The sequence below is a fragment of the Perognathus longimembris genome, chromosome 19, assembly GCF_023159225.1.
Source record: "Perognathus longimembris pacificus isolate PPM17 chromosome 19, ASM2315922v1, whole genome shotgun sequence".
Lineage (NCBI taxonomy): Eukaryota > Metazoa > Chordata > Mammalia > Rodentia > Heteromyidae > Perognathus > Perognathus longimembris.
Genome location: NC_063179.1, coordinates 26,846,418 through 26,870,816, shown reverse-complemented (window position 1 = coordinate 26,870,816; position 24,399 = coordinate 26,846,418). Strand labels below are relative to the sequence as shown.

General features: G+C 40.8%; 1 long non-coding RNA gene across 1 annotated transcript; it reads left to right on the top strand.

Annotated features, from left to right (window-relative positions):
* The first annotated feature begins 19,552 nt into the window (after positions 1–19,552).
* LOC125367716 lies at positions 19,553–21,812 on the top strand. The gene is made up of 3 exons (XR_007214133.1): positions 19,553–19,600; positions 19,688–19,734; positions 21,778–21,812. It is a non-coding gene; the product is annotated as an uncharacterized LOC125367716 (long non-coding RNA).
* Positions 21,813–24,399: the final 2,587 nt, after the last annotated feature.

The window sequence follows — 24,399 nt, the reverse complement described above, 5'->3', positions numbered from 1 at the left end:
GAAAGCCACCCCAAGGCACATAATATTCAAGACTACAGACCTCAAGATTAAAGAGCAAATTCTGAATTCAGCCAAAGTGAAGAAGGAAACTTTCTTCAATGGGAAGAGGATTCGAATAAAATCTGACTTATCCACACAAACTTACCAAGCTCGAAGTGAGTGGAAGAACACCATCCAAGTACTTCAGAATAACAATTTGCAACCTCGGATCAAATATCCAGCGAAACTGGAGTTCACATACGAAGGGAAAACCAGATCTTTCCTCACCAAAGAGAAGCTAAAGGAGTATGTGAATAAAAAACCAGCCCTACAGCGAATTTTAAGAGGGGAACCCCACCCAACAGAGATCGTAAAAGACACACAGACACAATCAGAAAGAAACTTCAATAGCCAAAGTTCAGCAGAAAGACCAGCTCACATAAGACAAGAAAACAAAAAAAAGAAAAAACAGCCCAACAAGAAAATGGAAGGAGAAAAACACCCTTATCCTTGATCTCTTTAAATATAAATGGTTTAAACTCCCCGATAAAGAGGAGCAGACTGGCAGAATGGATTCGCAAACAAAAAGTTGACATCTGCTGTCTACAAGAGATCCACCTTACAGCAAGGAACAAAAACAGGCTTCGAATGAAAGGATGGAGCAAGATCTACCAAGCAAATGCACCCACCAAAACGGCAGGTGTAGCCATCCTGATCTCAGACAAGCTGGACTTCTCATTAAAGTCAACTCAAAAAGACAAAGAAGAACACTACATATTAATACAAGGAAAAATCCAGAATCAAGAAATCACGGTGATAAATGTATACTCACCGAACAAAAGAGGCCCTACATATGTCAAGCAAATCCTCACAGAATTACAGAACAAGATAGACGGAAACACAATCATAGTGGGTGACTTTAATACTCCTCTCTCTCAAAGAGACAGATCCAACACCCAGAGGATTAGTAAGGGAGCTGAAGACCTAAATAACACCATTTCCCAAATGGATCTAACAGACCTATTATAGAACCTTCCACCCTACAGAGACCCAATACACCTTCTTTTCAGCAGCCCATGGATCATATTCCAAAATAGACCACGTCATAGCCCACACAAAGAACCTCAGCAAATACAAAAGTATTAACGTCATCCCATGTATTATATCTGATCACAGTGGATTAAAGGTAACCCTCAACAACAAAGGATACCACAGAGGCTATACACACTCTTGGAGGCTAAACCCCACGCTGCTATCCAACACTTGGGCCACAGACCAAATTAAAGATGAAATCAACGAATTCATAAGCCACAATGACAAAGAAAACACATCACAAAGAAACCTATGGGACATAGCTAAGGCAGTACTGAGGGGCAAGATCATTGCACTCAGCACCCACATTAAAAGAATGGAAGCAGCGCAGGTGAATAACCTCACAATGAAACTAAAACAACTGGAGAAACAAGAAATGACAGAATCTAAAACGACTAGGAGGGGAGAAATCACAAAGATTAAAGAAGAGATAAATCTGATTGAAAATAGAAAGACCATTAAACAAATAAATAAGACTAAAAGCTGATTCTTTGAGAAAATAAACAAAATTGACAGACCCCTTGCAAGACTTACAAAAAAAAAGAAGAGAAGAGCCTCATATACTTAAAATCAGGGACTCCACCGGAAAAATTACAACAAGTACACACGATATTCAAACAATCATAAGGAGCTATTTCCAAAACCTCTACTCAGCAAAAAACAATAATTTTACAGAAATGGATCAATTCTTAGAGAAGTACAAACTGCCCAAACTGAACCAAGAAGAAATAAATCAACTAAATAAACCAATAACTTATGGTGAGATACAGGAGGTAATCAAGAACCTCCCTACTAAGAAAAGCCCAGGCCCAGATGGATTCACCAACGAATTCCACAAAACCTTTAGTGAAGAGCTAATACCAATACTCCTCAAACTCTTCCGTGAAATAGAAACAGAGGGAGAAATCCCAAACTCATTCTATGAAGCTAATATCATACTCATTCCCAAACCAGGCAAAGACCCAACAAAAAAAAAAGAGAACTACAGACCAATATCACTAATGAACACAGACGCAAAGCTCCTCAATAAAATATTAGCTAACAGGATCCAGATCCCTCAGTCACAAGGATGGTTCAACATCCGTAAATCAATCAACGTAATTCACCACATAAACATCTAAAATTAAGAATTACATTGTTATCTCAGTCAATGCCCAAAAAGCCTTTGACAAAATACAACATCCATACCTATTAAAAGCTTTGGAGAGAACAGGAATAGATGGAAAATTCCTCAGAACAATAAAAGCCATATACAACAGACCAACTGCTAATATCATATTAAATGGAGAGAAACTTAAATCATTCCCCCTAAACTCAAGAACAAGACAGGGATGCCCACTCTCCCTACTTCTGTTCAACATAGTGCTGGAATCCCTAGCCATAGCAATAAGGCAAGAGGAGGACATCAAAGGGATCCACATCGGCAAGGAAGAAATCAAGTTATCCCTATTCGCAGACGACTTGATCCTATATCTGAAGGACCCAAAAAACTCAGTACCCAAACTCCTACACCTAATAAACCAATTTGGCAAAGTAGCAGGATACAAAATCAATCCACAAAAGTCAGCAGCTTTTCTGTACACCAGCAATAGACAAACAGAAAATGAAATTATGGAAACAATTCCATTTACAGTAGCCAAAAAAAGAATAAAGTACCTAGGGAGCAACTTAACCAAGGACATGATGGACCTATTCAATGAAAACTACAAAAATCTAATAAGGGAAATCAAAGAAGACACAAGGAGATGGAAAGACCTCCCATGTTCATGGGTAGGCTGAATCAATATAGTTAAAATGGCCATATTGCCCAAATTGTTATACAAATTCAATGTAATACCTATCAAAATCCCAGCCACATTCTTCACTGAAATAGAGAAACCAATCCATAAATTCATATGGAACAGCAAAAAACCTAGAATAGCCAAAGCAATTCTAGGGAAAAAAAGCAGTGCAGGAGGTATCACCATACCAGACTTCAAGCTCTACTACAAGGCCATCATAACAAAAACAGCATGGTATTGGTATAAAAACAGATTGGAAGACCAATGGATTAGAATTGAAGACCCAGAAATAAAACCGCACTCTTACAGCCAACTGATATTCGACAAAGGAGCTAAAGACATACAATGGAATAAACATAGCCTCTTCAACTACTGGTGCTGGGAGAACTGGGCAACCATATGCAGAAACCTCAAAGTAGACCCAAGCCTATCACCATGCACCAAGATCAATTCAAAATGGATCAAGGACCTCAATATCAGACCTGAATCCTTGAAACTACTGAAGGACAGAATAGGAAAGACACTAGAACTTATAGGCACAGGAAGGAACTTCCTGAATAGAGTCCCAGGGGCACAACAAATAGGGGAAAGACTCGAAAAATGGGACTACTACAAATTAACATTTTTCTGCATAGCTAAGGTCATAGCCACCAAAATAGAAAGACAGCCAACCATATGGGAAAGGATATTTACCAGCACAGCAACAGACAAAGGCCTGATATCTGTCATCTACAGAGAACTCAAAAAACTAAGCCCCCCCCCCCCAAGCCCAATAAACCTATTAGGAAATGGGCAAAAGAGCTAAAGAGAGACTTCACAAGAGAAGAAATAAAAATGGCAAAGAAACACATGAGGAAATGCTCAACATCCCTGCTAGTAAAGGAAATGCAAATAAAAACAACCCTGAGATACCACCTCACCCAGTTAGAATGGCCTATACTCTGAACTCAGGCAACAACAAATGCTGGAGGGGCTTTGGGGAAAGACAAACCCTTCTCCATTGTTGGTGGGAGTACAAATTAGTACAACCACTTTGGAGAACAGTATGGAGGTTTCTCAAAAAGCTCAATATAGACCTACCCTATGATCCAGCCATACCACTCCTAGGCATCTATCCTAAACAGCAAAACCCAAGATATAAAAAAGACATTTGTACTTCCATGTTTATCGTGGCACAATTCACAATAGCCAAAATATGGAAACAACCCAGATGCCCCTCCACAGACGAATGGATCCAAAAAATATGGTACCTATACACAATGGAATACTACATAGTGAAGGGGAATGGTGAAATATTGTTGTTTGCAGGGAAATGGTCAGAACTCGAACAAATAATGTTGAGAGAGACAAGCCTAGAACACAGAAAGCAAAGGGGCATGATCTCCCTGATATATGACTGTTAAGAAAGGGAGACGGAGAGACAGTAGAGACCAAGTCTGTGAATGCTGTATATGTTCTTGATACATTTTATGTTGTATGTATGTCTACCTGACCTAGACAAGGGATAGAAAAACAGGACGTAAGATATCACAAGAAATGTACACACTGCCCTACTATGTAACTGTACCCTTTTTGCACAACATCTTGTAAAAAAAATTATGTTAAATTAATAAACAACAACAAAAAAAAGAATCACATGGGAGAAAAGCATCTTTTTGTGGATCTAGGTAAATAACATTGAGTGCTGTCTCTTAGACTGGCGTATGTGTGTGTGTGTGTGTGTGTGTGTGTGTCCACTGGGGCTTTCACTCAGGGCCCTAAGGTCTCACTAGACTAATTCTTGCACTAGACTAAGCTTGCACTCTATCACTCAAGCCACACCTCTACTTCCATCGTTTTTCTGGTTAACTGGAGTCAAAAGTCTTTCCGATTTATCTTCCCAAGCTGGTTTTGAACCTCAGCCAGAGCCTCATATGGAGTCAGGGTTACAGGTGTATCCACAAGCATCCAGCCAGTGGAGGCCAGTCAGTGCCTTAGTCAATACACTCAGGTACTAGGAATGGACTTGGTTTCCATTCAGAGACTATAGGGCAAGAATGGAAGTCCCAGGATGGCTTAAGCTACAAAAATAAATGCTTGTGGCTGGCTGTGCCCTAAATGGCCAGAGGATTTTTCTGCCAACATTGTTGTGACAGTGGACAATTAGACTGGCACACTTTAATTAATTACATCAATTTCAAACACTATAAAAATGGTACTCTTCTGGTAGCTTAAGTGTGCGCATTCTGTCAATTGAAGTTATGTGATAGTGGTCAGCTGGTTAGTGGTAGAGGGTCATTGTGTCAGCTTTCTTACTGATGACTTCTTTCCAGTTAGCTGTGCTGTATTCTGACCTCCGAACAATCAAGAGCTACAATTAAGAAGTATCACTGGATCACTGGATAAGAGCAGCATGCTGGTTTGGGTCTGAACAATGTATGATTTAGGAGTAGGAGAGTATCCTTCCACATGGTAAGTTTGCCTGATTAGCAGAATATTGGCTGCAGGTCAGATGAGCCCACAGTGAGCTAGGGAAAATATGTAATAGGAAGTTGATTCATGAACAGCAGTATTCAGCAATAAATGTATTCCACTCTAGTATGAAAACCTCAAACAGATCACTATTTCATGACAGTTCTGGCCTTCAAAGTGAGATTCCTGTACAGCAAGGAAATTTTCCTTATTGTCATCAAAGAACTCTTTCAACATGGTACCCAGGTTTATCAACTTTCCAAAAGAGGATGGGAGAGTATCTATCTACCTACCTACCTACCTATCTATCTATCTATCTATCTATCTATCTATCTATCTATCTATCTATCTATCTATCTATCTGTGATACTAAGGGTACACTTCTGTGTATGCCTGAGCTTCCATCCGCCTACTGTGTGCTACTCCTTTTTACTAGGGTCACTGGTATGCAAACCAGTCCAACTTTTCCGTGGAAATGGTGTTTCTCGTGTTTTTCTGCCTGGGCTGGCCTAGCACCAAGATCCTCCCAATTTCAGCCTCCCACCTCTGTGCATACCACTGTTAGCAGCTATGGCTAGAGAAGGATTCTAATAGTTCATTCTGGTTGGCTTTGAACCTTGACCCTCTATTCTCAGTCTCCCATTGGTGTGAACCAGTGGCTCCAGACTAGTTGTACATGTAAAAACATTAAGGAAAAAAATTGTTTTTGTCTGAGACTCAAACTTGGTACCTGATGCATGCCTTTGCTCATTGGCTGGTGCTCTGTGACCTAAGCCACGCCTCCAACCCCTTAAAGAACAATTATTGAAGAACAACAGTGTAGAAAAAGATGTAATTTGTGAATGAATTACTACAGAATTGTCACTGTTACTATTCTACTGCAGGCAAGTCTCCTCCGTGCCCTTCCCAGGCAGCGACCTCCTCCTCAGAGTACAACTCTGTTTCATTACCCTCACAGAGAAAAACAGCCCTCACAGCCAGGATCCACTTGGCTCTGTCAGCTAAGCCTAGGTCTTGTCAAAGCTGATCTGGCTTCCAACCTCAGCCTTGTTTGGCTTTCCTATTTGTTTTCAATTAGAGTTTCCCTAAAATCATCTAATTTGCTATTGATAGATATGGCGTTCTTCCATGTTATCTCCATTTATTTTGATTGTTTCTCATGGAAATTATATAAAAAAGCAGCCACAGTAAGCAAGTATGCATTTGTTAAATCTAATTTTTGGTGTAGGAGAGTATACAAGAAACAGAAACTTTCAACTGTGTAAATCATCAAAAATAGGCAAGTGTGTGGTTTTTGAGGTTGCTGAAGACAACAGATTTTTTCCTAAATAGCCAAAAAATGTTTCTGAAGAAAGCTAGTATTTCCTCTCTTCCATGGTCAGCAATGTCCGTTATGTATACCTGAATTAAATCATAACACATTCATGAATATTTGTTAGAGTAAATTGTGTTATGTATAGCTAAAATGTGAAATGTATAAGTCATCTTTTCATTAACTGAAAAATAATACTAAGAGCTATTTTATTTATGCTTTTGGCCAGTGCTGGGGTTTGAATTCTGGGCCTGGGCATTGTCTCTGAGCTTATTTTACTGAAGGCAAACACTCTACCACTTGAACCACAGCGCCACTTCTGGCTTTTTCTGTTTATGTGATGCTGAGGATGTGAACCCTGGGCTTCATGCATACTAGGCAAGCACTCTACCACTAAGCCACATTACCAGCCCAGGAGCTATTTTTAACTTATATACTTTCCAAAAATCATTACCACTTCTATAAAAAAGAAAATAATACTGTATTCAATCCCTAGCACTGGCCCCCCGAAACCAAAATTTTTTTTTCATGGCTTAGCTCATATGGTTGTTATGTTTCTTCTTATATCATGAATATTTGCCAAGTTAATAATTTTTCCAGCATTTAACAGTAAATAAAACTTTTAATGCCTTATACTTTTGTATTATAGAGACATACTTAATTATCAGATCTGTTGTTGTACATCTCAATCCCTATGTTTTAGTCAGATTTAAAAAGTATGAAAGTCTTCATTTATTTCTTTTTTCTTGGATTGCAGTTTTGTCAGCCCAAGACAGACTAAGTTGTCTTTAACTTGCTATGATAATTTTTCCCTTTGTCTTCCTCAAATACTCAAGGAAAAGAATATCATAAAAGTCAATTTTAAGGATAAACATTATAATACATTGATGTGGGAATGTCGTATGCGAGAAGACCTTTTTCATGTATCTCTAGTTTTTGTCTTCCTTTAATGAAATAACCCAAATGCATGGTTAAAGCTTTGTCTTCATCTCTTTTTGTTATTGCTTTGACATATATATATATATATATATATATATATATATATATATATGTATGCATAAATATTTTTTTGAGAAAGGGTCTTACAGTGTAGGTCAGGTTGTTCTTGAACTTGGAATCCCTCCTGCATGGTGGAATTACAGGTGTGCATCACCACATCCATTTAGTTTCCTTTCTTCTAAATGGAAAACAATGACACTTATCCTACAGAGCTGTTCAGGGTATTAAGTTAAAATGTTAACATCAAGCATTTACAGAAGTGGCCAGAACATGGTATCTGTCCAGAAATGTTAGATGCTGGTGCTGTAGCACCTGCAGTCCAAGCAGTAGTCGGTAGTTATATGAGGGGGTCTGTGTCAGGATTAGTTTTCCAGCAGTGGAGGAGTCTTCTACTGAGTAAAAATATCTTCACTTGTGTTTCTTGTATCCAAGTAAATGCCAGATATTCAGTTAACTGTAATGACTTTTCCCTGGTTCTTTTCTTCCTCTTCTTGATGTCTCCCTATGAACCATATTTGTAAAGTTATTACAATAGACATTTCAAAGGCCCTATGCTTTGAGAACTAGAATTATAATTCCCATTGTTTCCGCCATTCTACAGTCCTTCGATTCCTTTTGTAGGTGAGGAAAGTATTTGAAACAATCATCCCTTATTTTAAAAAGTATATTTTCTCTATTTAAAATGTCATACTCTTTTTTCTGTTTGTTTTTTTAAATACAGTAGGGTAAATTCTTTTGCGGGTGACTAAGTATAAAAATGGAACTACTAGGAATTCAGTTTCTTCTCTATTCACATGCCATTTTTATTCTAATGTTACTTTGTGTCTTTTACATACTTTATTCCGATTCTCTGGTACTTGAAGAATTCTTACATGTGATACATCCCAGAACAAAGAAAAGAGAAGTGGATATTTTAATAGTACCAACACTTCAGGTAATTTTTTTTTTTTTTTTTTGGCCAGTCCTGGGCCTTGGACTCAGGGCCTGAGCACTGTCCCTGGCTTCTTCCCGCTCAAGGCTAGCACTCTGCCACTTGAGCCACAGCGCCGCTTCTGGCCGTTTTCTGTATATGTGGTACTGGGGAATCGAACCGAGGGCCTCGTGTATCCGAGGCAGGCACTCTTGCCACTAGGCTATATCCCCAGCCCCACTTCAGGTAATTTTAAGAAAAAAAATTCCTAGTAAACTTTAAGAATATAAAATCTGTTTTGCATTTAAACTCTAAACTTCAAATACCCCGATATGATGATCATTTAAAACTGCTTCTAGGTTTCTACCCAAAATGGGAACTGTAAGAAAAAAGTGATGTTTATTAAATTATTCATTAATTTTCATTCTATGAATTTTAAAACTTACAAAAGTAGATGCAGCAGTTACTCTCTAGACACTATGTTGAAAATGAACTTTAAAAGTTGTGCAGAGTGAGGAAGCACGGGTGGCACTGTCCAAAAAGAGTGTACTCATTACCTGACATATAACTGTAACCCCTCTGTACATCACCTTTATGATAACAATTAAAAAGGACAAAAGTAATTCACATTGTTTATATAAAATTGTATCTAAAACTACACATTCTTTCACCTTTCTTTCTAGTAAAAAATGTAACCACTCCAGTAGCTTCCTATGTAGTCCACTGACCTTTTCCTGAATTCTAATGTACAGAGAGCTCATTTGTTTAATGGTTGCAGATCATGGAAAGCTTCGTTGTAATTTACTCATTACTGTATGTAAAAACTAAGATTTCTTGCATAATTTTCCAGTAAACATTTTTATTCATATAGTTTGGTATGTCATTGTAATACTGAAAAATTGAACGCAAACCTACATATACAACACAAAATTAGTTTTGTACTGTGAAAATATTCTGGAGCCAGAATTATTAATTTAGATTAGTAAAGCCTATCAAATGTGGATGACATCTATATGGTATTAAGATAAAACTAGGATTTAAAATTATATGGGGCTGCGGATATAACTCAGTGGTAGAGTACTTGCCCAGCCTGTATGAGACCAACAGATAGTTCTATAGCACAGCCAACAACACATAGGGATCACAGACTTACTAAAATGTGGCTAGCATTTTCTTTTTTAATATTATTTTCTTTAAGAGGTCATACAAAGGGATTCAATTCAACATGTCAGCTTAGGTCTTCCCTTCCACTATCTCATCTACCAACTCCACCCATCCTCTCAAGTTACCTGGTTCCATTTTCTTACATTTGCATTGAATATATGACTGTATTCACTCACCATTTTTTTCTCCATTCGTCTTGGCTGACATAGTCTTACATAATTTTTTTCTGGTTGCTTAAGATTATTTCTAGAAAATGCTTTGGAATATTAAGATTTCCACATTCTCAGAATTTCACCAGTATGTATATGTCTGTTTGTGTGGCTTTTTATAAGAGAGACAGACTTATAAGAAAAGCAAATTTTACTGTCTACAAAAGTTAAATATTATAAATGGATTATTGTAGATTATACAGTAGATTCTTTTTTTTCTTCATTGGTGATTTTTTTAATTTAATTTATTTATTAATTGAACACAAATTTTTTTGACAAGGTGTTGTGCAAAAAGGGTACAGTTACATAGTAGGGCAGTGTGTACATTTCTTGTGATATCTTGCGCCCTGTTTTTCTTTCCCTTCTCTAGGTCAGGTAGACATATGTTGGGGATTATTATGGCCTGGGGAAGGCTGCCCTTCCACCAGCCTTGGGACAATGGAAGTCCCTCCCACCTTCTGGCCTCCACCCCTTGGGAGATGAACATGTGCGTGCCACCATGATGGGGTTGTCCCGCCCACAAAGGGAAGTTTCGTGATGTCACTTGATGAACGTGACCCCTAGCCTATGACTGGCCCTTTGGCCAGCCCCCTTTCTTTCCCGCCATTACTTCTATATAAGTGCCCTTCCATATTAAAGTCTTTGAGACGCATCCCACCACCGCAGCGTGTCCCTGATGCCTTCCTTTTCGCCTCCGCCCTTGGTAACATGTGGGGGGACTGGGGGGAGGGGAGGCTTCAGCAACCCTTCCTCAACTTAGCGCAGGTCCATGTGAGCACGCCTTTGGCCTTCCGCTGGCGGAGGGCCAGGCTGAGTGCTCTTTCACAGAGTTTGTGGTTACCATTCTCCCCGTGGGGGGAGAAAGGGGTTGTCCAAACCCCAACATTATGGTGCCCAGACGTGGAGCGAATCATACGGCCGAGAAGTTCGGGGTACAGTATCCCCACAGATTGTGTTAAGTAGGGTTTTAGAGGAGGGTCCTGCCCATCCAGTGGGGCAGAAGCATGGAGACAAGACAGGCCAGACATGGGCTCGCGGGACGTGGCCAGAGAGTTGCCCCGCCGTGGCGATTTGGCGCCAGGCGGCCCAGGGAGCGGGGCGCGCCTCCCGCGGAAACATGTCAGTGCCGGAGTGAGAGGACGGCGACCCCGGGCTGGGGTCGGTTCTGCTCTGCGCGCCCCGGGCCAGACGGCGGCCCGGCACCCGCAGTGGTGCTTGAGAAGCAGTGGGTGGCCAAGCGCCAGGGCGGTTTGGCTTGCACGGGCTGAGCGTGAGTACACTGGGCTCCGCGCGGCCCCGGCTTTGCGAGCTGCGTGCGCTGGGGCCCACATGGCCCCGGGCGGCACCAGGCGTCTTTTGCGGTAGCATTTGGGCAGCCGAGTGTGGCGGGCCGAGCACGGCGTGGCGGAAGCGTGGTTCCGCCATGTGGGAAGCCGTGGCATGGCGGCGGCAGAGCTCTCGGGAGATGGCTGCTCTTTTGGCCAGGCTTGTATTTACAGTGGCTGGGCTGGAGCCAGCAGCTTGCCTGCGGCCCCAGCCTGCGGATGGAGTTAAAAAAAAAAAAAAGAGGCGTGGCGTGCAGTTTAGGGCATGGGCCGGCGTCCCCGTTGGGGTGCGTGGGTGGCAGCAGTGGCGGCAGCAGCCCCGGAGTGGCTGGACCTGCTGCAGCCCGGCAAACTGCTTTGTGCCTGCCGATGGTCGTTAAGCTCAGAAATTAGGGTGAGTTGGTTGAATCCTGATTTCTCTGACTTAACACACACGTGGAGCGCAATGGGGTACACTATATTGGAGGCGGGGCCCCACCAATTCCCCCCAGGTGAGGGGCGTGCCAGACTCCCCTGGGCTGGGCGGGGACTCAGACTAACAGGCCTCCAGCGATTGCGCTGCAGCTGAGAGGGGCTAGCACCCCGCTGTGCTTGCCTGCACGTTTTCTCTCTGTGTCAGACTTACAGCTGCAGATGGGGTTGAAACCAGGAAAGTCTCAAATTATAAACTAAAATGGAATATTAAAAGGAAAACAAAGAGTTTTGATACAACAATAGGTAATTTGATTGAACTTCCATGTTTACCAGTTCAAAGATATGAAATCAACTGGAGTTTTTCTAGATGGATAAAAGGGTTTGCTTGTCCACTGTGATTTAAAAATTGTCATGTTGGGAGTGTGTAATTAACAGGTTTCCCTTTTGTTTTTTATTCAACCACGTGGTTCTATTATGGGCAAATTAATATCATTTGCCGCTGGAATTCCAAAAAAATTTAAATGGCCAATCAAAGCAATTTTAACGAGCGCTCAGGTATTTTTGTGTGTGTGTGTGTGTGTGTGTGCGCGCGCGCGAGCGTGTGGTTGTTGGTAAGATTTAAAAGCATAACAATAGGTTTTCATCCCAATGTTCGATGCAAATAAAGGTGCCTATAAAAATTTCCATAAGGTTCAAATATGCAACATGTGGTAAAAGTACACCAGTATGTTATTTTATATTCAGTGTGTTTCCATAAGGTTCAAATATGCAGCATGTGGTAAAAGCACAATGGTATGAAATCAGCATGTTATTTTATATTCAGTGTGTTAAAAGTTAAGTGTCCATCTAGTCTTAACAACTCTTTGGCATAAATTAAGATTTTACCTTCCCATTTTTCTCTCCTGTGTTCTCATAAACTCTCAAGATCAAGGAATTGGGATTGCTTCATACAAATGTGACTATTAACCTCAACTTTCCTGACCCATGATTACTATATTGCTTTATAGGATACAGGTGGACAGATGTGCTAGCCGCCTGGGTGGTGGCAGCTCCTGGATACAGGAAGCTGCCACCACAGTCTGTTCCCAAACTGCCTGGTTTCACTACTAATGATTCTTTGCTCTCTCTCCCATTGGAAGCTGTTCGAATGATTTATGAGCCTTGTGAGGATGTAAATAGTCCCATCCTAACAGTTACTCCAGGTTAAACCACCATAGTTATGTTAATGGTCACAGCTAGCCAGGTAAATTTTGTGATTAAGAAAGTCTTTGAATTTTGTGATTAAGAAAGTCTTTTCACCCTGCTTAAACCAGAAGGGCATTGATATACCAGAGCCAGAAATGCTGAAAAAATTTTAAACACCCTAACCAATCTATATAGAAATTTTGCAGGCAACCCAGAGCGAGATGTGAGTCTACCCAGAGATACCACTGCAGCCTTGCCTAGAGTTCCCCATCGCATGGCATGGAACTTGCCAAATGGGGATGAGGAACGCAGCCACTGCCGAGACTGAGGATTCCACAATGCTTTAACCCTTTGCCCTTGGTTGTCATTTATCTGTGTTCTCTTTCACTTGCTAGTGGGATTCATTGGCATGATTCAAGTTGATGGCGTGTAAATCTCATGTTCTCTAAGTGTTATAGCAAAACCTTAACAAGCAGTTTTTGGTCAGTCTCAACGAGTTACAAACGGATTATCTCTGCTGTTTTTTCCTTGTTGCTCAATTGGGAATAAAAAGGGCTTGTAGGACTATGACTCCCTGGATAGTTCAAAGCCAGCCCGGGCAAAAGGAAAAAATCTCTCCAAAATCCCACCTCCCAGTTAAACAGCAAAGAGCCAGATTGAGAGCTCAACCACAGAGAGCGAGCAAAAGGCTGAAGCAGCACCGTGACTCAAGTGGTAGAGCACTAGCCTTGAACAAAAGTGCTCATGGACAGTGCTCAGGCCCCGAGTTCAAACGCAGATGGGAAAATACAATTCCAGGCACAAACGTTGAAATTCCTGGGACTTAGCCAGTCCAGGAGACGGAAAGGTGGAGTGGAGTGAGAGGAGAATGGTGCCATATTATCCTAAAGGGAGATGCCTTGTTTCACCCTTTCAAAATGGATCAGAGCCGGGAAATCGAGAGAGATAATTCCTGTCCATTTTCTTCTTTTCTGCCGGTTGTATATAGGTGTATATATATCTATTTTTTTTTTTTTTTTGCCTCTGACTGGCTATTCCAAACCAGTTTTCTATCATTAAACACTTCTTTCAGTCGTTTCTCCTTACCTGTTCACTGTACAATTGGGTTTATGCTCCAAAAGGGAACTGTTCCTGGCTTATGCCCAGGGTGTGTTCTATGCCATTTATGCCAACCAGCTCTGAGAACTTGTCAATACTTTGCCTGACCTTTTCAAAAGTGTCTTTTGACAGAATAACATCTCTTGCTGAGATCACCAATGGGGAGTTTGCCGTTCACAGTCGTCACCCTAACACAGGCCTGAACCCTGGAGGCACCAGCCTTGAAAACTTCTGGGTATGCCCAAAGACTCAGGGGGGCTGGAGAAAACCATAGCGCTCTCTGGCCCTAGTGACCATACTCATGGTAATGATGGGGACTTTTTGCCAGCTACACCGGACTGCCAGGCTGACCAGGGGCCCTTGATTTACATCGCCCCCTTGACAGTAGGAAGTAGCTACAGAAGATGAGACCTCCACCCATACTCCCTGCCTGGTGGCCGCTGGTGTCATAATTTAAAAACAACAAACAAAAGGGGGGAGGTATTCCCCAGGATTAATTAAGGATTCCCTAGGATTAATTAAGGATGGTTATGCTTATGTTAATTATCAAGAAATTTTAAATCATCCCGAATCAGTGTGGGATGGAGTACAGTATATGTGTTTTTCCAGATTGGAAAATTAAACCCAGAGCACCCGCTCTGGAGAAATGTTTTCTTGTTCTCTCCAGGAAAAGGAGGCCTATGTTGGACTTCTGCTCTCCCATGAAAATATGGAAAGTAGGACTGCCTACGGTAGGAAGTAACCAAGCTTCCTTTCCTTGTTTGCTTTCTAGATTCCTTCTTGAGCATCTCATGGCTCAATGTTTTGCTGTTTGCACCATGCTTCTTCCTTTCCTCTCCCCCTGCTGCTAGACTTGAGGAGTCCCGTTGGAAAGAAAATAGGAGCTGAGGGTATTGACACTCAACCCCAATGTTTTATGATAGAAATATTTAAAAAAGTAAACGCAAAGGTTTAACACCTTGGCTTCAATGTTTATATAAAAGAATGTTTTACTAATCACTTATGTTTGAGTTATCAGCTACTGTGAACTGCCGGGAATGCCAGAGTTTCAGCTTCTACCTCACCAGCAAAAGAGGGCACCTTCCTGCACTTGGCAGAAACCAGCTGAGGATTCCAACTTCTGGACATAGCCAGACGGATGGACTCTTACCTACCCCCCACCACAGTTTTGTGGAAGGGGCCCCACAGATCTTATGTCAGCATTTGCCTTATGCCCACACATGCCATGTGTTTACAGCATCCCCTGCTCATTAAAAAAAAACAAAAAGGGGGAGATGTTGGGGATTATTATGGCCTGGGGAAGGCTGCCCTTCCACCAGCCTTGGGACAATGGAAGTCCCTCCCACCTTCTGGCCTCCACCCCTTGGGAGGTGAACACGTGCGTGCCACCATGATGGGGTTGTCCCGCCCACAAAGGGAAGTTTCGTGATGCCACTTGATGAACGTGACCCCTAGCCTATGACTGGCCCTTTGGCCAGCCCCCTTTCTTTCCCGCCATTACTTCTATATAAGTGCCCTTCCATATTAAAGTCTTTGAGACGCTTCCCACCACCGCAGCGTGTCCCTGATGCCTTCCTTTTCGCCTCCGCCCTTGGTAACATGTGGGGGGACTGGGGGGAGGGGAGGCTTCAGCAACCCTTCCTCAACTTAGTGCAGGTCCATGTGAGCACGCCTTTGGCCTTCCGCTGGCGGAGGGCCAGGCTGAGTGCTCTTTCACAGAGTTTGTGGTTACCATTCTCCCCGTGGGGGGAGAAAGGGGTTGTCCAAACCCCAACAGACATATATACAATATACAATGTATCAAGAACATATACAGTAGCCACGTGGCCACGCCCAAGAAAATTCGCCTAGGGCTTTAAATGTAATGTCGATATTAGACAATATGTCGACAGTAGTCTTATATGAACGTACATACATAGCTTTTGTGCTATTGTATTCCACTGAGAGGTCAATTTTTGACCTTTATATGTTCAGTAGTTGTTTGGTTTTAGTTACATACTGTTGGGTAGCTGCCCCAATCCTGTGGGAAATACCATTTGACAAGCAGTTTTTGGTTTCACAGACCTGGTCTCTACTGTCTCCCCGTCTCCCTTTCTTAACAGTCATATATCAGGGTGATCATGCCCCTTTGTTTTCTGTGTTCTAGGCTTGTCTCGCTCAACATTATTTGTTCGAGTTCTGACCATTTCCCTGCGAATAACAATATTTCACCATTCCTAATCGCTATGTAGTATTCCATGGTGTATAGGTAGCATATTTTTTGGATCCATTCATCTGTGGAGGGGCATCTGGGTTGTTTCCATATTTTGGCTATTGTGAATTGTGCCATGATAAACATGGAAATACAAATGTCTTTTTTATATCTTTGGACTTGCTGTTTAGGATAGATGCCTAGGAGTGGTATGGCTGGGTCATAGGGTAGGTCTATATTGAGCTTTTTGAGAAACCTCCATACTGTTCTCCAAAGTGGTTGTACTAATTTGCACTCCTACCAATAATGGAGAAGGTTTCCTCTTTCCCCGCACCCCCTCCAGCATTTGTTGTTGCCTGAGTTCAGAGTATAGGCCATTCTAACTGGAGTGAAGTGGTATCTCAGGGTTGTTTTTATTTGCATTTCCTTTACTACCAGGGATGTTGAACATTTCCTCATGTGTTTCTTTGCCATTTTTATTTCTTCTCTTGTGAAGTCTCTCTTTAGCTTCTTTGCCCATTTCCTAATTGGTTTCTTGGGCTTGGGGGGGCTTAGTTTTTTTAGTTCTCTGTAGATGACAGATATTAGGCCTTTGTCTGTTGCGGTGCTGGTAAAGATCTTTTCCCATATGGTTGGCTGTCTTTCTGTTTTGGTGGCTATATACAGTAGATTCTTACAAAATCAAATGAAAATGTAAATGCCCTCTAACTAATGACCACAAGGGACACAGCAATAATGGGTAAACTGAGTGGATTTGGTTTGGTGTGATGGAGAACACTGGGTGTCTTATAAAGAGAGTATTAGAAAAGACTTAGAGGCTTTGAGCATGAATTAGGTTAAAGAGGAATATACAGGAAGTATGGGTTTGTTCTGAATTGAGTGTTTCCAGGGAAAACTCTGTAGTTGATGATCTTAGTGAATCTTATGTGGGAGGAAGGTAGACTAGAGGAACACTAACACCATAATTAGTAAAGCAGGAACAGTCATGTTAGCCAGGATGGGAAGTGGTGACTGGCTATTTTCTGTGGTTTGGAAAATGTTCTGTTTTGTCTGTGTTCAGACATAATCACAGAGAGGTCTTTTTTGTTTTTATCTTGACTCCTCAAGATTAATAGTGACCTGATCTGCTGTTGATGTTCTGGGAAGGGAATTTATTTTCAACAAGAGAATCCCAAGGCTGAGGTTGAAAGCCAGAGCAGCTTGAGACAAGAGCCAGGCTTCAGATAGAACCAGCTGTTTTCCCTGATAGGGGGAAGAAGAGTTGCTCAAAGGCTTTTAATCTAGCACTCTACCACTTTTACCACAGCTTCATTTCTGGATTTTAGCTGGTTAATAGGAAATAAAGAGTCTCACTGACTTTCCTGCCTGGACTGGCTTTAAACTATGATCCTCAGATCTCAGCCTCCTAAGTAGGTAGGATTACAGGTCAGAAACTGATGCAATATTTATAACTTTTAAATAAAGTTGAGAATATAAAATTTCCTTTGTTTTTCTAACAAGTTGAATTCAATTTATGTGCATTTTCCTTGGCTGTTTTATAACATGTGATTTGATATTGTTCTTACATTGCTCCTAGCACATAGAAGCTGTTTACCCTTCATAAAGACAACAATAAGCAGGAAAGGACTGCTCCTCCTTTTCTCTGCAAAGAATTAAAATTGAGCAGATTTGGGTAAGAAGGAAACTCCTCAGTTAACATCATGTAGGAGGGCATGGTGATGCTTGCATAGTATTGCTTTGAACCATTGTCTGTTGGATGCTTGCTTTATATGCCAGGCCTTGTTTTAGTTTTTTATTTATTTATTTTTTGCCAGTCCTGGGGCTTGGACCCAGGGCCTGAGCACTGTCCCTGGCTTCTTTTTGCTCAAAGCTAGCTCTCTGTCACTTGAGCCACAGCGCCACTTCTGGCCATTTTCTGTATATGTGGTGCTGGGGAATTGAACCCAGGGCCTCATGTGTCTTAGCACTCTTGCCACTAGGCCATATCCCCAGCCCTGCCAGGCCTTGTTTTAGAATTCCCCTTATAGTACAAATAAAAAAAGAAAAATAATTTTAAATAGTAGGAGGATATGGTAGAATAAGGATAAAATAGAAATCTGAGCCTCTGGAATACCTAGGGTTACAGGCATGAACCACTGTACCAGGCTTGCAATATAAGCTTTTAAAACTACAAACTTCCCTCTCAAGAACTCATTTAAGGGTTTAGCATGGAAGCTCACACCCGTAATAGCAAGTACATGGGTGATAGAGACAGGAAGAATGAGGTTCCAGGCCAGTCTCACAAAGCTCCTCACACCTGTACTCAATCCCAGCAGCTCGGAAGACCCAGTAAAGAGGATTGTCGCTATAAGCCTGGGCCAGGGAAATAAAAGATCCTATCAGAAAAACAAAATGAAAGGGCTGGAGGGATGTCTGAAGTGGTAGAGGGTTTACCCAGCTAGCACAAAGCCCTAAATTCAAAATCCCAGTACTGTCAAAACCAAACAAAACCCAAAAGGTCACTTTGGCTGTATTTCACAGAACTTAGTATGTAGTTATTTTCATTTTTATTCAGGTCCAAATATCCATTACTTTTAAATGAGGCATTGGTTATTTATAAATGGTATTAATTGCTAAATGATGAGTTTCTTTACATTTATTTTCAAAATCTGTCCTGTGGTCAGAGAATGTGTTTGCCTAGATGCAGATCCTTTTAAATTTGGTAAGATTCACGTAGCCTGCACAGAGTCAATTTTAGTGGCTTCTGATCACAGAACGCTTCTTCATGTATTCAAGTCGATCCAATCTGCTAGTTTCTTTAGTATTATTCCTGTTTTCTGCATCATTACTGAACTTTTCTGGTGGACCCTTCATCTATAAATTATCAAGCATACTTTTTAAAAGACTTGATTCGGATGGAAGACTGTGTTTGTGGGTGAATTTTCTGTCATTACAATGCTGCCAAGTTTTTCCTCCCCTCTTTTCAGATTGTGTTTGGTGGATGAGGTGAGAACTGCTGTATATCCTGTTGGGATCCTCTTCATTTTATCCACGTTGTTTTATTTGTTTGCCAGTCCTGGGGCTTGAACTCAGGGCCTGAGCACTGTCCTTAGCTTCTTTTTGCCCAGGGCCAGAACTCTACCACTTGAGCCACAGCACCACTTCTGGCTTTTTCTATATATGTGGTGCTGAACAATTGAACCCAGGGCTTCACATATATGAAGTGAGCACTAGGCCATATTCCTAGCCTTTTATCCACATTGTGACGTTTTTTAGCAACCAGCTTATTTTGGTTGCTGTGCATCTACTGTGATCTTTTTACTCTTGGGTTTTCCTCCATCTTTAAGTCCTGAGCACATTCCTTATAGACAACAGAGAACTGGATTTTGTTTTTATCAGGCATGGACATTACTAACACTTACTTTTCTTTATACAAACAGGATTCTAATTGAAGTTTGATATAAAAAATGTCATGATCCTGTATGTAAAGCAGTAAACTTCAAATCTGACTGTGAGTTAATTTTTACATTTACCACAAAGTAAAAAATGAGATAATTAGATGTCTACATAAAATAGTTTTTTTTTCTGTCTGATTTAGATTTTCCATTGCCTGCTGATGTCAGTCTCTGGTTCCTTTTCAAAGAAGTATGTGCCACTTTTTGTCTTTCTTTCTCCAAATTCATTTCTGGCACAGTAGCATACATGAGCTATGAGCAAGATCCAGCTGTGTCTAGTTTAAATAACATCTGGCTATGAAGTTCAGGCTGGCATCTAATTATTGATGCACTTGCCTCAGCCTCCCCAATGCTGAGATTTCAGGCTTGCACTACCACACTTGACCAGGTAGCATCTAAACAGATCAGTGACTGTTTTTACTTACGGGAGTGATGCTCCTGTCTCAGCTCATGTCTGACAATGTGCAGCTTGTTCTTTTTCACTGCGGCATGAGAAATTGCATCATCAATGGAAGTGGTCCCAAAATTTAGCACGTTTCTCCCTTTTTGCTTTACAAAGTAAAGTAAAACACCCATCTTTATCTTTCTGAACAACTATTTCTGAAGGATGCATGTTTAAAAGTAGAACTGTGTCAAAGGGAACATGTAACTTAAGTTCTGGCAGGTATTACTCAGCAGTTAACTTTTCTCTTAAAGAGTTTTATGCACGTAATATTGGAAACATATGTATACATGTGTGTATATATATATATTTTTTTTCCAGTCCTGGGACTTGGACTCAGGGCCTAAGTACTGTCCCTGGCTTCACTTGAGCCACAGTGCCACTTCCCACTTTTTCTATATATGTGGTACTGAGGAATCGAACCCAAGGCTTCATGTATATGAGGAGAGTACTTTACCACTACACCATATTCTCAGCCCTTAAAGTGTTTTATTTACTCAACTTACTAACATTCTTTGCAGGAAAAAGAAAAGCAACAGAAAATACATGAGAAAATTGAAAAAATCTTGCTCTGTCATAATTTGGCCAAAATATCAAGTTTTTAGCATATATCCTCCATAATTTATATGTATGTTTGTGTACTGTTAAAGTCATAATGCACATGCTATTTGCTTGATATTTTCCCCTAAAGTATGACAAATACTTTAGCAGTACCTATTAACCGAATTGCTTTCCATAGAAATGACAGGAAATGACCTTTTCGTCTCTACTAAGCAAAAAGGCAAGTGACATTTCACTTGTTTTACTTTTCATTCTTTATTTATGAATTATTTGTGGGTTTACCACCTATATTTCTATTATGACATATCTGTGTCTATTTTTGTATGATTTCACTAACATTTTGAAACATTTTAGTAATGTTCTATGTTATCCTATTTTCAGACTTAATTTTATACCCTCCCATAATTTTTGAGTTATTTTTTTAATGTGTTATACTTAGAATAAGCTACCGGCTACACGATGACCAAATTTAAGTTTATATTCTAGAAAATTCAATCTGGTATCTATTCAGTCTGATTTTTAAAATGTCTCCTGTAACTGGTAGCCAGATTCTTACTAAACTTCTAGGTTGAAAAATGCTTAGAAGTAACGGAACTGGTCAGTACTTGTCAATCATACCTACAATCCTACCTACTTAGGAAGTCAAGATTGGGAAGATTGTGGTTTGAGGCCAGCCTGGGCAGAAAAGTTTGCAAGGCTATCTCAGTGGAGAGCTGGATCGGATGGTGCACCTGTTATTGTAGCTACTTTGTAAGTTATAGAATTAAGCCTAATGTCAAGCTAGCAAATGTCTTAGCTGGACTGTCTCCTTTTCAAAACCTCAGTCTATATTTGCTCTAGCCCATATAGTGATGCCTTCCTGGGACACACGTCTTTTCTGCCTTTCTGAGGCTTCTTCACTGTGTGATAGCCACACTGCACATCAATATGTGGGGTCCAGGCTAGAGAGAGATTCCCCAGGGCAGTTCATGTACCTAGCATCCACAGGTCTCTGATTTCTAGCACTATAAAAATGAATGAATGAGTGACATGGAAAACAGAGATGATTTCACCACCACCAAAAAAAAGTTATTTTCCTGCCAAATAACAATTTCAAATGTGGAATTTCATGCTGCCTGCTTGGCAGACAGTATTCATCTAGAATATTCATTTCAGTGTAAACTGTTTTGGTGTATACGGTAAACTCATTGACTACCCTTTATCTCCCTCCCCCTTCCTCGCTGAATAAAGGAAGAAGACGTGATAGCAGATGGTGTGAGTCATCATGAAGCGCCACCCTGCAAGTCATCACCAGGTGCATCTTTGGACACTGACTGGGGCAGTGGCAGCGACAATGCTTGCTTGTTACAAGCAGCTGAGGATGCTGAACTAGCTGACATTGCAGAGAACGGTCTTCTCAGTTACACGGTACAGGGGACGAAATTTCTGATGAACTCATTATGGAAGTCTTACAACAGTAGCACTCTGCACATGATACTTCCTTAATCAGACTGCCATTTGCCTGAAATATGTGCTTTATAATAACACAATCAATTAGGGCTGGGGTTTGAGCTCAGTGGTACAGAAATTGCTGAGCATTTACAAGGCCCTGGGTTCAATCCCTAAAACTGAAAAAAAATTACATTAGCTTATTAGTAAATCTGATTATATCAATAAAGCTTTATTACTTTGCTTTACAGTGTTTCTTACTTAAACCAGTTTACTTTAAAATTAGCTTCAGTGTACTTAAATTCTGCAGACGTCTCTGAATTAACTAAAATTTGTCTACATTTACATAGCTTTATTTTACAGGTTTGTAAGTTAAAACTCGTGTGGGGATAGATAAGATTCGGTGTCAGCTGGGCAAACGTGTCTACTGTAATCCTAGCTACTTAGGAAGCGTGCACACACACACACACACACACACACGCACACACACACGAAGTAGAGCTGTGGCTCAAGAGGTAGAGCATTAGCCTTGAGTGAAAGAAACTCAGCAACAGTGCCCAAACCCTGAGTTCAAGTCCCACGACAGTACCAAGTAAAAAAAAGAAATAAAGATTAGATATTAACAATATTAAAGTTTACTACTTAAGACACTAATCAGAAAAGATGATTATAGCTTCTAAAGTGTTTACATATTTGAAATGGTGTTACTTAGCTTGCATGAGAATAAAGCATGAATTCTAGTGATTAGACTATACATTATTTATAAAGCAGCTGAGTTTCAGAAGGTAGCAGGCAGTACCATGAGCCCTTGCTGTATAGGCACATTTCAGTCACGGGCTGTCCCATTCTGGTCCAGAAGTGTCTCTAACTGCTTGTTGAAATTTTTCAGATGACTTTCTGCTGCCAAAATGGTTTTTGCTTTGAATAACAGAGTTGGAAGGCTGGATGAATCATACTGTTAATGAAAGAAGATGACACATTCTCAAGTATCAAAACTTTTATAGGCCTGTAATTTTATAACTCAAATCTTTGACTAGTGTAAATTTTGACAGAGCTTTCCATTAAGTACTCCATTCATTTTTAATAGGAGATCATTATGAAAATTGAATTTAACTCATTTTCTTGGGTGATAATTGACAATATAAAGTTGCAAAGTTTCCAATGCTCTCTTTACTCCCAAAGAACAGTTGTTTGAAAAACTGTGGCATATGAATTATTTAAAACAGAAAACCATGTGTGGGACAGGTCAGGGGCTTCCTTGATCTCACATCTATTTTAGCATGCAGAAACGCTAAAGAAGGTGACTTCACTGCAAGAAGTGATGAAATGCACAATAAATGCCAGGCCTATAAAGGTTCTTGACAGGAAAACCCATCAACTTGAAAATTTACTAGATCAACGAAATGTACCAAGGTTGCCAAATCCTCAATTATTTTATTCTTTTTTTTTTTTTTGCCAGTCCTGGAGCTTGAATTCTTGGCCTAGGTACTGTCCCTGAGCTTTTGTGCTCAAAGCTAGCACTCTACCATTTGAGGCACAGCTTCACATCTGGTATTTTTTCCCCCCTGTAATTCAATGGAAATAAAGAGTCTCTCAGACTTTCCTGCGAGGCTGGCTTCAAACTGCTCAGTCTGTTGAGTACTTAGGATTACAGGCCTGAGCCACCAGCACCTGGCTCATCATGTTCATAACCATTAAAGACAAAATTAAAACAGAAACCCAACAGACAAAATTGTCGGGAGCCGAGCTAGCAGCTAAGCTCATCCTGACCTCTGGCTCTGCCGATGTCGCCAAGATGTCGGGGAGTCAAACCTGCAGCTAGGTAAATTATCACCTCTGGCTGTGCTGTTACCGCCAGGATATGCTAAAGGCAAGGACATTTGTTCACAGCCACTGTCCGGAATTGCTTTGCTATGTCCCCACCTTGCTATGTCCGCTGGAGTAGATTCCTATGTTAATCAACCTTGTCCTGTGTTTACTGTAATCAAATGTTGCAAACTTCAAAGACTCTTTATGTTCTGGAATTTTAACAATCCTATGCTATTCCCTGGTTCCAAAACTGCATATAAGCTGGTAGTTGGAATAAACTTGGCTGCAGTCTTGAGGTTCAAACTTACGGCTGTAGACCTCCCGTACCCCATCTTTGTCTCTTGTCTTTTTTCTCTTGCCTTATTTTTCCTTTTCCGTATCCCTGCCACCCCTCAGTCAGGATTTCTGTTCCCCTGCCGGCTGGCCCGGCAGGCAAAATGACTCATATTTTTTCAATAATTAACAAAAATGAATCTCTTGTTGCAGACTATCTGAAGGAGATATAGTTTAGATTTTCCTTACATAGCATTTTTTGCTATTTTTTTAAATTCTGTTGCAGTTCCAGAGCTTAAACTCAGGGCTTCAAGCTCTCACTTGGCTTTTTTGGTGCATGGC